Source organism: Scylla paramamosain, unplaced genomic scaffold, assembly GCF_035594125.1.
Source record: "Scylla paramamosain isolate STU-SP2022 unplaced genomic scaffold, ASM3559412v1 Contig155, whole genome shotgun sequence".
Lineage (NCBI taxonomy): Eukaryota > Metazoa > Arthropoda > Malacostraca > Decapoda > Portunidae > Scylla > Scylla paramamosain.
In genome coordinates this window covers 32,501-45,000 of record NW_026973820.1, presented here as the reverse complement: position 1 = coordinate 45,000, position 12,500 = coordinate 32,501, and the positions used below count along the sequence as shown (strand labels likewise).

Below are 12,500 nucleotides of genomic sequence, written 5' to 3'. Positions count from 1 at the left end.
CCATTCGACAAACCAGCCAATCAATCAGTCACTCAGCTAGTCAGTCAGTCAGTCAGTCAGTCAGTCAGTCAGTCAGTCAGTCAGTCAGTCAGTCAGTCAGTCAGCCATTCAACCAGCCAGCTAGGCATTCAACCAACCAGCCAATCAATCAGTCACTCAGCTAGTCAGTCAGTCAGTCAGTCAGTCAGTCAGTCAGTCAGCCATTCAACCAACCAGCTAGCCACCCAACTAGCTAACCAGCCAGTCAATCAGTCACTCAGCCAGCCAGTCAGTCAGTCAGTCAGTTAGTAAGCCAGCCAGCAAGCCAGCCAGCCAGCCAGTCAGTCAGTCAGTCAGTCAGTCACTCAGCCAGCGAGTCAGCCGGCCAGCCAGTCAGTTAGTTCTGTGGGCCTGTGTATGGTTCTGGTGGGCGTCTGTTTGGTTTGTGTTAGGTTCAGCTAGCCCTCTGTTTGGTCTGTGTTTGGTCTCTGGGCCATAGATGCAGCAAGACCGGTTCAAAATTCCAAGCACTGACGCACTGCACAGACTACCACCTCATGCCTGCTTGGTGTGAAAGAGTCTGCTGGGACAAATGACCTACACAGCAACTTGTATCAGTCCCCCAGATGTGTTCCTGGAAGCTCAGTGTTATGGATGCAGTGTGACATGCTGACTTAGGGAAGGCTGTCTGTCGTGGCTGCACCTTGCTGTGGCTAAGAAAAGGCTGTGTTTGTTTGAAGTGCTGTACTGGTCATGCTGGGAAGTGTACAGGTCACCATTAGTAGTAGAAATGTTGCACTAGAATGAAATTAGTTGGGAAATGTAATGCATAATTATTGGCAGGGAAAAGATGGTGACAGGGATGCTGGGACGTGCTTCACTGTGCACCGTGGTGGCCGCCCCTTGGTGCTTGGCGGTACCTTATAGGGCATCAAGGGGCAGTTATTGTAGTCTCATCTTACAGCAAAACAAGTAAAAGAAAAAAAATAGTAATAATAATAATAATATAAAAATTTTTTTATCATTGTCTTGATGAGCACAAATCTTTCCCTGCCAATACATAAACAGCACATTTTTTCACTAAATTTCACCATTGTAGTACACATTTATACTAGTAATGATGACCTGTAGACTTTCCAGGCATGACAACACTTGAAACACAACCATTTTGTTAGCTACAGCATAGAGCAGCCACCAGACAGCCTTCCCCCACGTCAGCATGTCACACACTGAATCTGTCAGTCTGCTTTCAAGAACACATGAGGGACTAACAGGAGTTGCCATGTACTTAATTTCCTGCAGATTCTTTCACACCAAGGAGTAGCAAGTTGGAAGTCTGTGATTGTAACTATCCTGCTCAATTTCAGCTTCTATTCTAATCTCTACTTAATCTCCATATAGTTCCATTTTGGCCATAAGTCACTGTTTACTTAATCAATCCCTTCTAAGACACTGCACTTTTTTCAGATTATAGAGCTGATAGGTCTCGGTAGGGGGTTGAGTGGTGGCTTGAGAGGGCCTTGGTGGGGGCTGACAGGGTTTGGTAGGGCTTGGCAGGGGTGACAGCAAAGGCTTCTGTTTAAAATCTCACATCTCAAGCCACCTCATTACTTGAGAGGTGACAAAGGGCTTGGCAGAGCTTGACAGGGATTGGTAGAGGTGACAGAGGCAGGCAGGAGTGACAGGGGATGACAAGGAACACCTCAAAATTAATGTACACGCATGTACAGACCGACTGCCCCTCTAAAAATGCTTCAAACTTTCCTTGTTTTGTATAAGCTTGAGCACCTGGTACACTCACGGGCACACAGCACCCCCGGGCCGTCCCCCAACACCTCAGGACTCGGGAAAGGGGGGGTCCCAGGCCGGGATGGAAATAAATAAATAAAAATAAAAGCTGGAACCGGCCTTACCTTTCTTGAGGGCGTCTTCTTTATGTCTGTACATATTTCCACGGTGGCACACGCTACTAGCCGCCCCCTGGACACGCCTCTCGCCACCTCACGCATGTACAGACCGACTGCCCCTCTCTGAAAAGCAACAAATTCAGCCCTATATCAAGTCTGACTCGTGCCTGTTTACATTTCTCTGGGTCTCTGTCAGGGCTCAGGCGTGTAGAATGAAAGAATGATAGAAAACGAAAGATTTTCAGGGGAAACTAGTTATAAGTCTATTATAAAATACCGTGATACAACCACTAATAATGTCTTAATAATGCACTTTTTCCTAACAGTATACTGAGGTCGACAAACTGAAAGGCTTTGGAGTAGTCAACAAAGACTGATTTCACTAATTAATTGCTTGGTATTGTTCGACTCTTGACCAGCAGGGGCACAGGAAACGCAGGTAACAGTGCAGGTGTTTATTCACAGAAGGTGTGAACAGAAGGCTGGAGGTAGGTGATCTCTCGGCGCCAGGCCGCGCACTTCAACTTAACACTTATGACTGAAGCCTAGCTCGTTCACTCATACACGTATTCATGCCTCACACAAGTCTCGCTCATTCACTCGTTCACACAACTAGCTAACAACCACACACCTCCCCCGAGACATAAGGAAGATTCCTTATCTTTGTTATGGCTACCGTAACACATGAAACAAAGTTACAATGATTGAAGTACAGAAAACACGGTACATATACACAAAACAAACACAGCGTACAATGAACACGTACGACTAATCGTAGGTGCTACGGTGCCACCGCACCTGCAGTCGTCTCGGCTCCCTACGCTGTCGGCTGCTTCGACGCTCTGGTTGCTCTCGGCCACGGTGTACCCCGTTACCCTGATGCTCCGGGCTGCCGGGATGGTGGTGTTCCTCGTGACCCTGATGCTGAAGCGCTGCACCGCCATGAGCGGTGTGCTGCTCGACAGGAAGGGGAGCAAGAGGTCTGTGTGGGCGTAGGTGTCTTCTATTACGCCACATCACGCGACCGCTGCCCATCTTGATGAGGTAGTCTCTCCTTCGCCCAACAGCCACGATGACACCCAGGCGATCCCAGAGGCCTGTCGTGTGATCTTGAACGTCGACGTGGCCACCGAGGTGCAGGAGAGGAAGAGTACGGGCGGACGCGTCGTGGCGAAGTTTCGCTTTCTTCCTCAGTCGCTCTGCCTTGGCGTCGCACTCATCAGCAGCGCGCTGCCACTGCTGAGCGTATGAGCGATGATGAGCCGGGACACAGGACCTCATAGGATGACCGAAGAGGACTTGTGCTGGTGATCGCCCTTCCGCCCTCGGAGTGTTGCGCAGTTCCAGCAACCCGCGAGCGAACGCATCCTCGTCCAGGTGTCCCTGCTGTGTGGTCGTGAGGATCAGCTTCTTCACGGACTTGACCGCTGCCTCGGCGTGACCATTGGAGCGTGGATAATGAGGTGAAGATACACGATGCTCCACCCCCCATCGAGCCAGGAAGCGCCGTACCGATGAAGAAGTGAACTGCGGTCCACCGTCAGTCCTCAGGAGAACAGGCACGCCCGTGTCGGCGAACACACCCCGAAGGACACGAACGAGCTGATCAGCCGATGCTGGACGTGAGCATGCAGACACGTGAGGCCACCCAGACAAGCGATCTACATACACGAGGTATGTACGGCCTGCTGCGTGGAAGTAGTCTGCAGAAACTGACTCAAACACCCTGCTGGGTGTGTCCGTGTCCTGCCAGAGAGGTTCGTTGGCTTGGCTTGGTAGGAGTGGACGGCATAGTGAGCATCCAGAAACGACGTTCTCAACGTCTCTGTCCATACCAGGCCAGTACACCGTTTGTCGGGCCCGTCGCTTGGTGCGCTCCATCCCCTGATGACTGTCATGGAGTCGCTCTAGTGTTTCTCGGCGGAGGCTGTGAGGAATAAGAAGCCTCGGCCCGTAAACCACCAGGTCGTCGTCTACGGCCAGCAGACTGCGCACCGGCCAGTACGTACGCAAGCGGTGATCGAGGTCGTGGCAATGATCAGGGAAGCCCTCGATGATGACGTTCTTGAGCAAGCAGTACTCCCCGTCTCTTGCTGCTGCGGCACGTACCATTTCCACAGTCTGATCCTGGAGTGGTGCTAAGCGGACGCCGTCCTCATTGGTGGCAGATAACGCTGAGATGACCGCTGAGTGGAGAGGGTCGAGGTCACCAGAAGTAGCAGCATCCTCTTCCTCCACTGGGTCCTGTACTGGAGCACGTGAGAGGGCGTCGGGCACGCAGTGTGTCGATCCCTTTTGCCAGCTTGCTGTGAAAGAATACTGAGCAAGCTTCTCCCTCATGCGCTGCAGCCGCAGATTCTCTATTTCTCCCAACAACTTGCTATTGAGGAGAGGTATCAGCGGGCGGTGGTCGAGCACTAGATCGAAGTGAGGGAGTCCTTTCAGGTAGGTGCCACATTTCCTGACTGCCCAGACGATTGCAGCCATTTCCAACTCTATTACTGCATAGCGGCTCTCTGTGTCTGTAACAAATCTTGACCCGCATTGCACCATCTTCCACTGGTCACTGTGCTTCTGCAGGAGAACGAATCCAAATCCGTGCATCCTTGAGGCGTCAGTCTGTAGCATCGTTGGTAATGATGGGTCGAAGTATGCCAAGACAGGTGGGCTGACGAGACACTGTTTCACCTTCTCAAACGCCTCTTCATGGTTAGGAGACCAGCACCAACTGTTCTTCGGGCGTAAGAGATCTCTGAGGGGTTGTGCAGCTGCAGCCACAGCAGGAGAAAAGCTTCCAAGCTGGTTTGTAAGACCCATGAATGATCGTAAGTCGGTGATGTGCTGTGGTCGTGGGAAGTCAGAGATTGCCTTAACTTTCTTTGAGTCTGTCGTGTAGCCTTGTCCAGAAACAGAGTAACCACAGTAATCTACCACTCTTTCCGCGAATGTAAACTTCTGTGGGTTGAGAGTGATGCCGTGCTGGTCACACCGCCGCACAATCTGAATGACATGGGCTAAGTGCGCACTGTAGGTGGAGTCATAGGCCAGGATGTCGTCCACGATCTTGATGGTGTTAGGTATGTCGCCGAGAGCTTGGTCTCCTCGACGGTTATACTCGTCTCCAGACGAGACGAGACCCATAACCGCTCGCCGAAACTTGTACCGACCCCAAGGTGTTATGAAGCAGGTTAAATCCTGGTCTTCTTCTCTAATGGGGACTTGAAAATACCCCATCTTGGCATCAAGAGTGGTGAACCAAACTGCTCCGGTCCCGATCGAGGCGATGGCGTCATGAGGTGAGCGCACTGGATACACGGGCCTCTTCACGTAACGGTTGAGTCGTGTCAGGTCAACACACAGCCTTACACCAGATGTCTTTTTTGGGACAGGCACGATGGGGTGGCACCATGCCGTAGGGTAGTCCACACTCTCGATGATTCCCTTGTTAAGCAGCTCTTCCAACTGGCTCTTAATTTCTTCACGCCAATTGTAAGGGATTGTACGAGATGCTGTTACGGCGAAGGGTCGAGCGTCGTCTGTCAACTCGATGGCCATGGATCCACCAGCCATTGCACGTAAACCTTCCTTTGCTTCGAAGACGCTGGGAAAGGCCTTGATCACAGCAGCAGCGTGCCCCGCACGCTGCTGTGGCGTTGGGTCGTAGGAATGAGGCCAGCTGATCACTTCTGTGGGCGTAGATAGAGGTGGCTGCGAGGCGGTCGGGTACTTGATGGAGCTGTTGCCGGTGTGCTGTTCTTCCCTGCGTAGCGGTCGGATTTGAGCCGGAAAATCTTCGGGGAGGATTCCGAGAGCGATGGAATCGTACCAGCTAAGCAGCGCCCCCTTCACCTCCTTCACCACGCTCACAACAGTCTCAGCTTCCCTGTCGCCCAGTTGCAAGTGCGACGAGAAAGTTCCTACACAGGTGAGGGGGTGATTACCGGCAGCATAAAGTCCATCACCATCAGCGGGCGCCAAGCTGGAGGGCGGGATTCCAAGGAGTGTTGCCGTGTCGAGGCCAATAACGGTCGTTTCGGCCCCAGAGTCAGGAGTCCACGTAATCTTGTCTCTTCCAGCGGGATGTGTGGCGGTAATGAGCACCTGGGGCGCAGGTCGTGCCGTCACCGTCTTTGTGTATACGCCTGATAAGAGCTGGTATACACTGGCACTGGCTCCCCGCCTCGGGCCTGCACCGCGATGAGGAGAGACAGTTGAGGAACTCCTCGAAGCTCCTCGTCGTTTCCTCACTGTCTGCTGACATACACTCGCAAAATGCCCTCTTTTCCCGCAGTTACGACACACTTTATCTATTGCCTGGCATCCCCCTTTGTCACTGCGACAATCTTTGCCACAACGATAACAGCCCGTGGGGCTTGAGCCCCCGAAACTGCCCTTCCTGTAGTTCGAGACAGCGTTCACACCATGGCTCGAAGAGTGAGAGCCGCCCCTTAGTACTGCACTACACTGGTTAGCGCTCTCTGATGCTCTGCAAATATCTATGGCGTTTTCAAGGGTGAGTTTCTTGTTTTCCAGCATGCGTTTCAGAGCCACTTCGTCTCGTGTCCCAACGACAATTCTGTCACGCAGCTGATGGTTTATGCACTGGTCGCAAAAGTCACAGAAATTGGCGATTTCCTTTACAGCACATAAAAAGTCGTCAAAACCTTCTTGCGTTTCTTGCACGCGGGAGTAGAAGTCTCTTCTATCCATGATGATGTTGCGCTGGCTTCGCAGGTACTCACACATTGCATCGAGGATGGTTCTTAACTCCGCGTCTCTCGGTAAGCTTATCCCGTAGCGAAGTGTACGGGTCCACTCGTCGTCTAGGACAGCAGCGAGTGCCGCCCTCTGCTCAGCCAGGGAGAGACAGTCTATCCTGGCGAGGGTTACGTATCCTTCAAACTTATGGCGCCACGTGTCGAACTCACGTAAAGATGCTGACGCCGTTAAGTGAGGAATGATGGTGGCGGACGTCGGGAACCTCGCGCCCTGGGTAGACGTGCTGCGGGCTGTGGTTTCGCCTTCATTGCTCGCCGTGGTGCGACTGGGAGCTTGTGTCCCCACTCTCTCCAGCAGCTGGGTTAAACGCTCCTCGCGAGCCTGACTCTGCTCCGACTGTCGCGCTAGCAGGGCAGCCAGCGCCTCCAACTGCTTCTCCATTCTGCGCCGTACCCACTGCAGCCTTGTCCTGATCCTACTCACTGCGCCATGTTCGATTCTTGACCAGCAGGGGCACAGGAAACGCAGGTAACAGTGCAGGTGTTTATTCACAGAAGGTGTGAACAGAAGGCTGGAGGTAGGTGATCTCTCGGCGCCAGGCCGCGCACTTCAACTTAACACTTATGACTGAAGCCTAGCTCGTTCACTCATACACGTATTCATGCCTCACACAAGTCTCGCTCATTCACTCGTTCACACAACTAGCTAACAACCACACAGGTATGTCAGTCACTTTGAATCGTCTTTTTGCCTTGTGACTAATTTTTAATGTCTCGGTTAGGTTAGGATAGGTTAGGTTAGGTTAGGTTAGGTTAGGTTAGGTTAGGTTAGGTCAGGTCAGGTTAGGTTAGGTTAGGTTAGGTTAGGTTAGGTCAGGTTAGGTTAGGTTAGGTTAGGTTAGGTCAGGTCAGGTCAGGTTAGGTTAGGTTAGGTTAGGTTAGGTAAGGTTAGGTTAGGTTAGGTTAGGTTAAAAAAAAAAGATATTTTTTTTCAGGTGAGGGCCAGTTAGGTTGTTTTTGTGGTACAGATTTAAGGTACAGTGACACATGGTACAGTGGCTTATGGTGAAGGTAGACAAGGCCTTCCTGCACCATTAGCACCATAGAGTACAGTGCTGTGGTACTGTAGCACTGAAATATTAAGCAAACACAAAAAAAAAAAGATATTTTTTTTCAGGTGAGGGCCAGTTAGGTTGTTTTTGTGGTACAGTTTTAAGGTACAGTGACGCATGGTACAGTCGCTTATGGTGAAGGTAGACAAGGCCTTCCTGCACCATTAGCATCATAGGGTACAGTGATGTGGTATTGTAGCACTGAAATATTAAGAACACGAAAAAAAAACGATATATTTTTTTTTAAGTGAGGGCCAGTTAGGTTAAGTTTTTGGGGTACAGTTTAAATGTACAGTGACGCATGGTATAGTGGCTTATGGTGCAGGTAGACAAGGCCTTCCTGCACCATTAGCACCACAGAGAGAGAGAGAGAGAGAGAGAGAGAGAGAGAGAGAGAGAGAGAGAGAGAGAGAGAGAGAGAGAGAGAGAGAGAGAGAGAGAGAGAGACTTAACCAAACCTAACTAACTGAATTAATATAAACCTAACCTGATGGAAAGAAATAAAGAAAAAATAAAAGCTGCAACCGGCCTTACCTTTCTTGAGAAGCGTCTTTTTTATGTTTTTACATATTTCCCTGGTGGCAGACGCTACTAGCCGCCCCCTGGCGACACCCCTCGCCACCTCACACATGTACAGACCGACTGCCGCTTTAAAAAGCAACAAATTCACTCCTATATCAAGTCTGACTGGTGCGTTTGTTTACATTTCTCTGGGTCTCGGTCTGGACTCAGGCCTGCAGGATGGGAGAATGTTAGAAAACGAGAGATTTTCAGGCAAAACTAATATAAGTTAATGTTGTGATACAAAACTACAACCACTAATAATAATATACCTCATGTTTTAATAATGCCAAGACAATACAAGATAAACATTAATGACTTACAATGAAAAACAAGATGGAGATAGACAAATTAGGAAAGAAATAGGTTTCTATAGAGTATTACTGTGTGTGTGTGTGTGTGTGTGTGTGTGTGTGTGTGTGTGTGTGTGTGTGTGTGTCACTAATTTCTATCTCTTTCTCTCTCTCCTGAGAACTATTTCATATTGCTGTACATCAACATGAAATATCACCACACAAGCCTCTCTCTCTTTCTCTGCACCTCACAACACAACACAAAACTTTATCACACTAATCAGTAAACAATACCAAAAGCTCCCCTTCTGCAGGCCTGACTCCTCCCTTTCATTCAGACCCTTTCTTTCACTCTCTCTCAGCTTGCCCGCCTTCGTATCTGCGTCTATATTTACTCTTGATTCAAGTATACAACTCTACACCATACTGACCTATAGGTACAGTGCAAATAGCTTTTCTTCCTCCCTGTTTTTCCTGTCTCTCTGCCTGTCTGCCTCTTTCTCCCTCTCTACTGACTCATGGCTCAAAGATACAAGTCTAATTAAGCTTTGAACCTCTCTGTCTCTACAATATCATAAAACCTCAACACTCCAAACCAAACCAACCCTGCCAACACCTACCTGTCTCTCTGCCTCAGTCAGTCAGTCAGTCAGTCAGTCAGTCAGTCAGTCAGCCATTCAACCAGCCAGCTAGCCATTCAACCAACCAGCCAATCAATCAGTCACTCAGCTAGTCAGTCAGTCAGTCAGTCAGTCAGTCAGTCAGTCAGTCAGTCAGTCAGTCAGCCAGTCAGTCAGCCATTCAACCAGCCAGCTAGCCATTCAACCAACTAGCCAATCAATCAGTCACTCAGCTAGTCAGTCAGTCAGTCAGTCAGTCAGTCAGTCAGTCAGTCAGTCAGTCAGTCAGTCAGCCATTCAACCAGCCAGCTAGCCATTCAACCAACCAGCCAATCAATCAGTCACTCAGCTAGTCAGTTAGTCAGTCAGTCAGTCAGTCAGTCAGTCAGTCAGTCAGTCAGTCAGTCAGTCAGTCAGTCAGTCAGCCATTCAACCTACCAGCTAGCCATTCAAGCAACCAGCCAATCAATCAGTCACTCAGTTAGTCAGTCAGTCAGTCAGTCAGTCAGTCAGTCAGTCAGTCAGTCAGTCAGTCAGTCAGTCAGTTAGCCATTCAACCAGCCAGCTAGCCATTCAACCAACCAGCCAATAAATCAGTCACTCAGCTAGTCAGTCAGTCAGTCAGTCAGTCAGTCAGTCAGTCAGTCAGTCAGTCAGTCAGCCATTCAACCAGCCAGCTAGCCATTCAACCAACCAGCCAATCAATCAGTCACTCAGCTAGTCAGTCAGTCAGTCAGTCAGTCAGTCAGTCAGTCAGTCAGTCAGTCAGTCAGCCAGTCAGTCAGCCATTCAACCAGCCAGCTAGCCATTCAACCAACTAGCCAATCAATCAGTCACTCAGTCAGTCAGTCAGTCAGTCAGTCAGTCAGTCAGTCAGTCAGTCAGTCAGTCAGTCAGTCAGTCAGCCATTCAACCAGCCAGCTAGCCATTCAACCAACCAGCCAATCAATCAGTCACTCAGCTAGTCAGTTAGTCAGTCAGTCAGTCAGTCAGTCAGTCAGTCAGTCAGTCAGTCAGTCAGTCAGTCAGTCAGCCATTCAACCAGCCAGCTAGCCATTCAACCAACCAGCCAATCAATCAGTCACTCAGTTAGTCAGTCAGTCAGTCAGTCAGTCAGTCAGTCAGTCAGTCAGTCAGTCAGTTAGCCATTCAACCAGCCAGCTAGCCATTCAACCAACCAGCCAATCAATCAGTCACTCAGCTAGTCAGTCAGTCAGTCAGTCAGTCAGTCAGTCAGTCAGTTAGTCAGTCAGTCAGCCAGTCAGTCAGCCATTCAACCAGCCAGCTAGCCATTCAACCAACTAGCCAATCAATCAGTCACTCAGGTAGTCAGTCAGTCAGTCAGTCAGTCAGTCAGTCAGTCAGTCAGTCAGTCAGTCAGTCAGTCAGCCATTCAACCAACCAGCCAATCAATCAGTCACTCAGCTAGTCAGTTAGTCAGTCAGTCAGTCAGTAAGTCAGTCAGTCAGTCAGTCAGTCAGCCATTCAACCAGCCAGCTAGCCATTCAACCAACCAGCCAATCAATCAGTCACTCAGTTAGCCAGTCAGTCAGTCAGTCAGTCAGTCAGTCAGTCAGTCAGTCAGTTAGCCATTCAACCAGCCAGCTAGCCATTCGACAAACCAGCCAATCAATCAGTCACTCAGCTAGTCAGTCAGTCAGTCAGTCAGTCAGTCAGTCAGTCAGTCAGTCAGTCAGTCAGTCAGTCAGTCAGCCATTCAACCAGCCAGCTAGGCATTCAACCAACCAGCCAATCAATCAGTCACTCAGCTAGTCAGTCAGTCAGTCAGTCAGTCAGTCAGTCAGTCAGCCATTCAACCAACCAGCTAGCCACCCAACTAGCTAACCAGCCAGTCAATCAGTCACTCAGCCAGCCAGTCAGTCAGTCAGTCAGTTAGTAAGCCAGCCAGCAAGCCAGCCAGCCAGCCAGTCAGTCAGTCAGTCAGTCAGTCACTCAGCCAGCGAGTCAGCCGGCCAGCCAGTCAGTTAGTTCTGTGGGCCTGTGTATGGTTCTGGTGGGCGTCTGTTTGGTTTGTGTTAGGTTCAGCTAGCCCTCTGTTTGGTCTGTGTTTGGTCTCTGGGCCATAGATGCAGCAAGACCGGTTCAAAATTCCAAGCACTGACGCACTGCACAGACTACCACCTCATGCCTGCTTGGTGTGAAAGAGTCTGCTGGTACAAATGACCTACACAGCAACTTGTATCAGTCCCCCAGATGTGTTCCTGGAAGCTCAGTGTTATGGATGCAGTGTGACATGCTGACTTAGGGAAGGCTGTCTGTCGTGGCTGCACCTTGCTGTGGCTAAGAAAAGGCTGTGTTTGTTTGAAGTGCTGTACTGGTCATGCTGGGAAGTGTACAGGTCACCATTAGTAGTAGAAATGTTGCACTAGAATGAAATTAGTTGGGAAATGTAATGCATAATTATTGGCAGGGAAAAGATGGTGACAGGGATGCTGGGACGTGCTTCACTGTGCACCGTGGTGGCCGCCCCTTGGTGCTTGGCGGTACCTTATAGGGCATCAAGGGGCAGTTATTGTAGTCTCATCTTACAGCAAAACAAGTAAAAGAAAAAAAATAGTAATAATAATAATAATATAAAAATTTTTTTATCATTGTCTTGATGAGCACAAATCTTTCCCTGCCAATACATAAACAGCACATTTTTTCACTAAATTTCACCATTGTAGTACACATTTATACTAGTAATGATGACCTGTAGACTTTCCAGGCATGACAACACTTGAAACACAACCATTTTGTTAGCTACAGCATAGAGCAGCCACCAGACAGCCTTCCCCCACGTCAGCATGTCACACACTGAATCTGTCAGTCTGCTTTCAAGAACACATGAGGGACTAACAGGAGTTGCCATGTACTTAATTTCCTGCAGATTCTTTCACACCAAGGAGTAGCAAGTTGGAAGTCTGTGATTGTAACTATCCTGCTCAATTTCAGCTTCTATTCTAATCTCTACTTAATCTCCATATAGTTCCATTTTGGCCATAAGTCACTGTTTACTTAATCAATCCCTTCTAAGACACTGCACTTTTTTCAGATTATAGAGCTGATAGGTCTCGGTAGGGGGTTGAGTGGTGGCTTGAGAGGGCCTTGGTGGGGGCTGACAGGGTTTGGTAGGGCTTGGCAGGGGTGACAGCAAAGGCTTCTGTTTAAAATCTCACATCTCAAGCCACCTCATTACTTGAGAGGTGACAAAGGGCTTGGCAGAGCTTGACAGGGATTGGTAGAGGTGACAGAGGCAGGCAGGAGTGACAGGGGATGACAAGGAACACCTCAAAATTAATGTACACGC

The 12,500-nt window shown here is 49.5% G+C and overlaps 1 long non-coding RNA gene across 2 annotated transcripts in view; it reads right to left on the bottom strand.

Moving 5' to 3' along the window:
* LOC135099603 (uncharacterized) overlaps positions 1-12,500 on the bottom strand; it is a 33,593-nt gene that overhangs the window by 13,548 nt on the left and 7,545 nt on the right. For both annotated transcript variants that reach the window (XR_010268169.1, XR_010268170.1), the window contains 2 exons: positions 8,251-8,450; positions 1,893-2,009 (listed from right to left, as the gene is read on the bottom strand). This is a non-coding gene — a long non-coding RNA (uncharacterized LOC135099603). The remainder of the gene's footprint in view (positions 1-1,892; positions 2,010-8,250; positions 8,451-12,500) is intronic.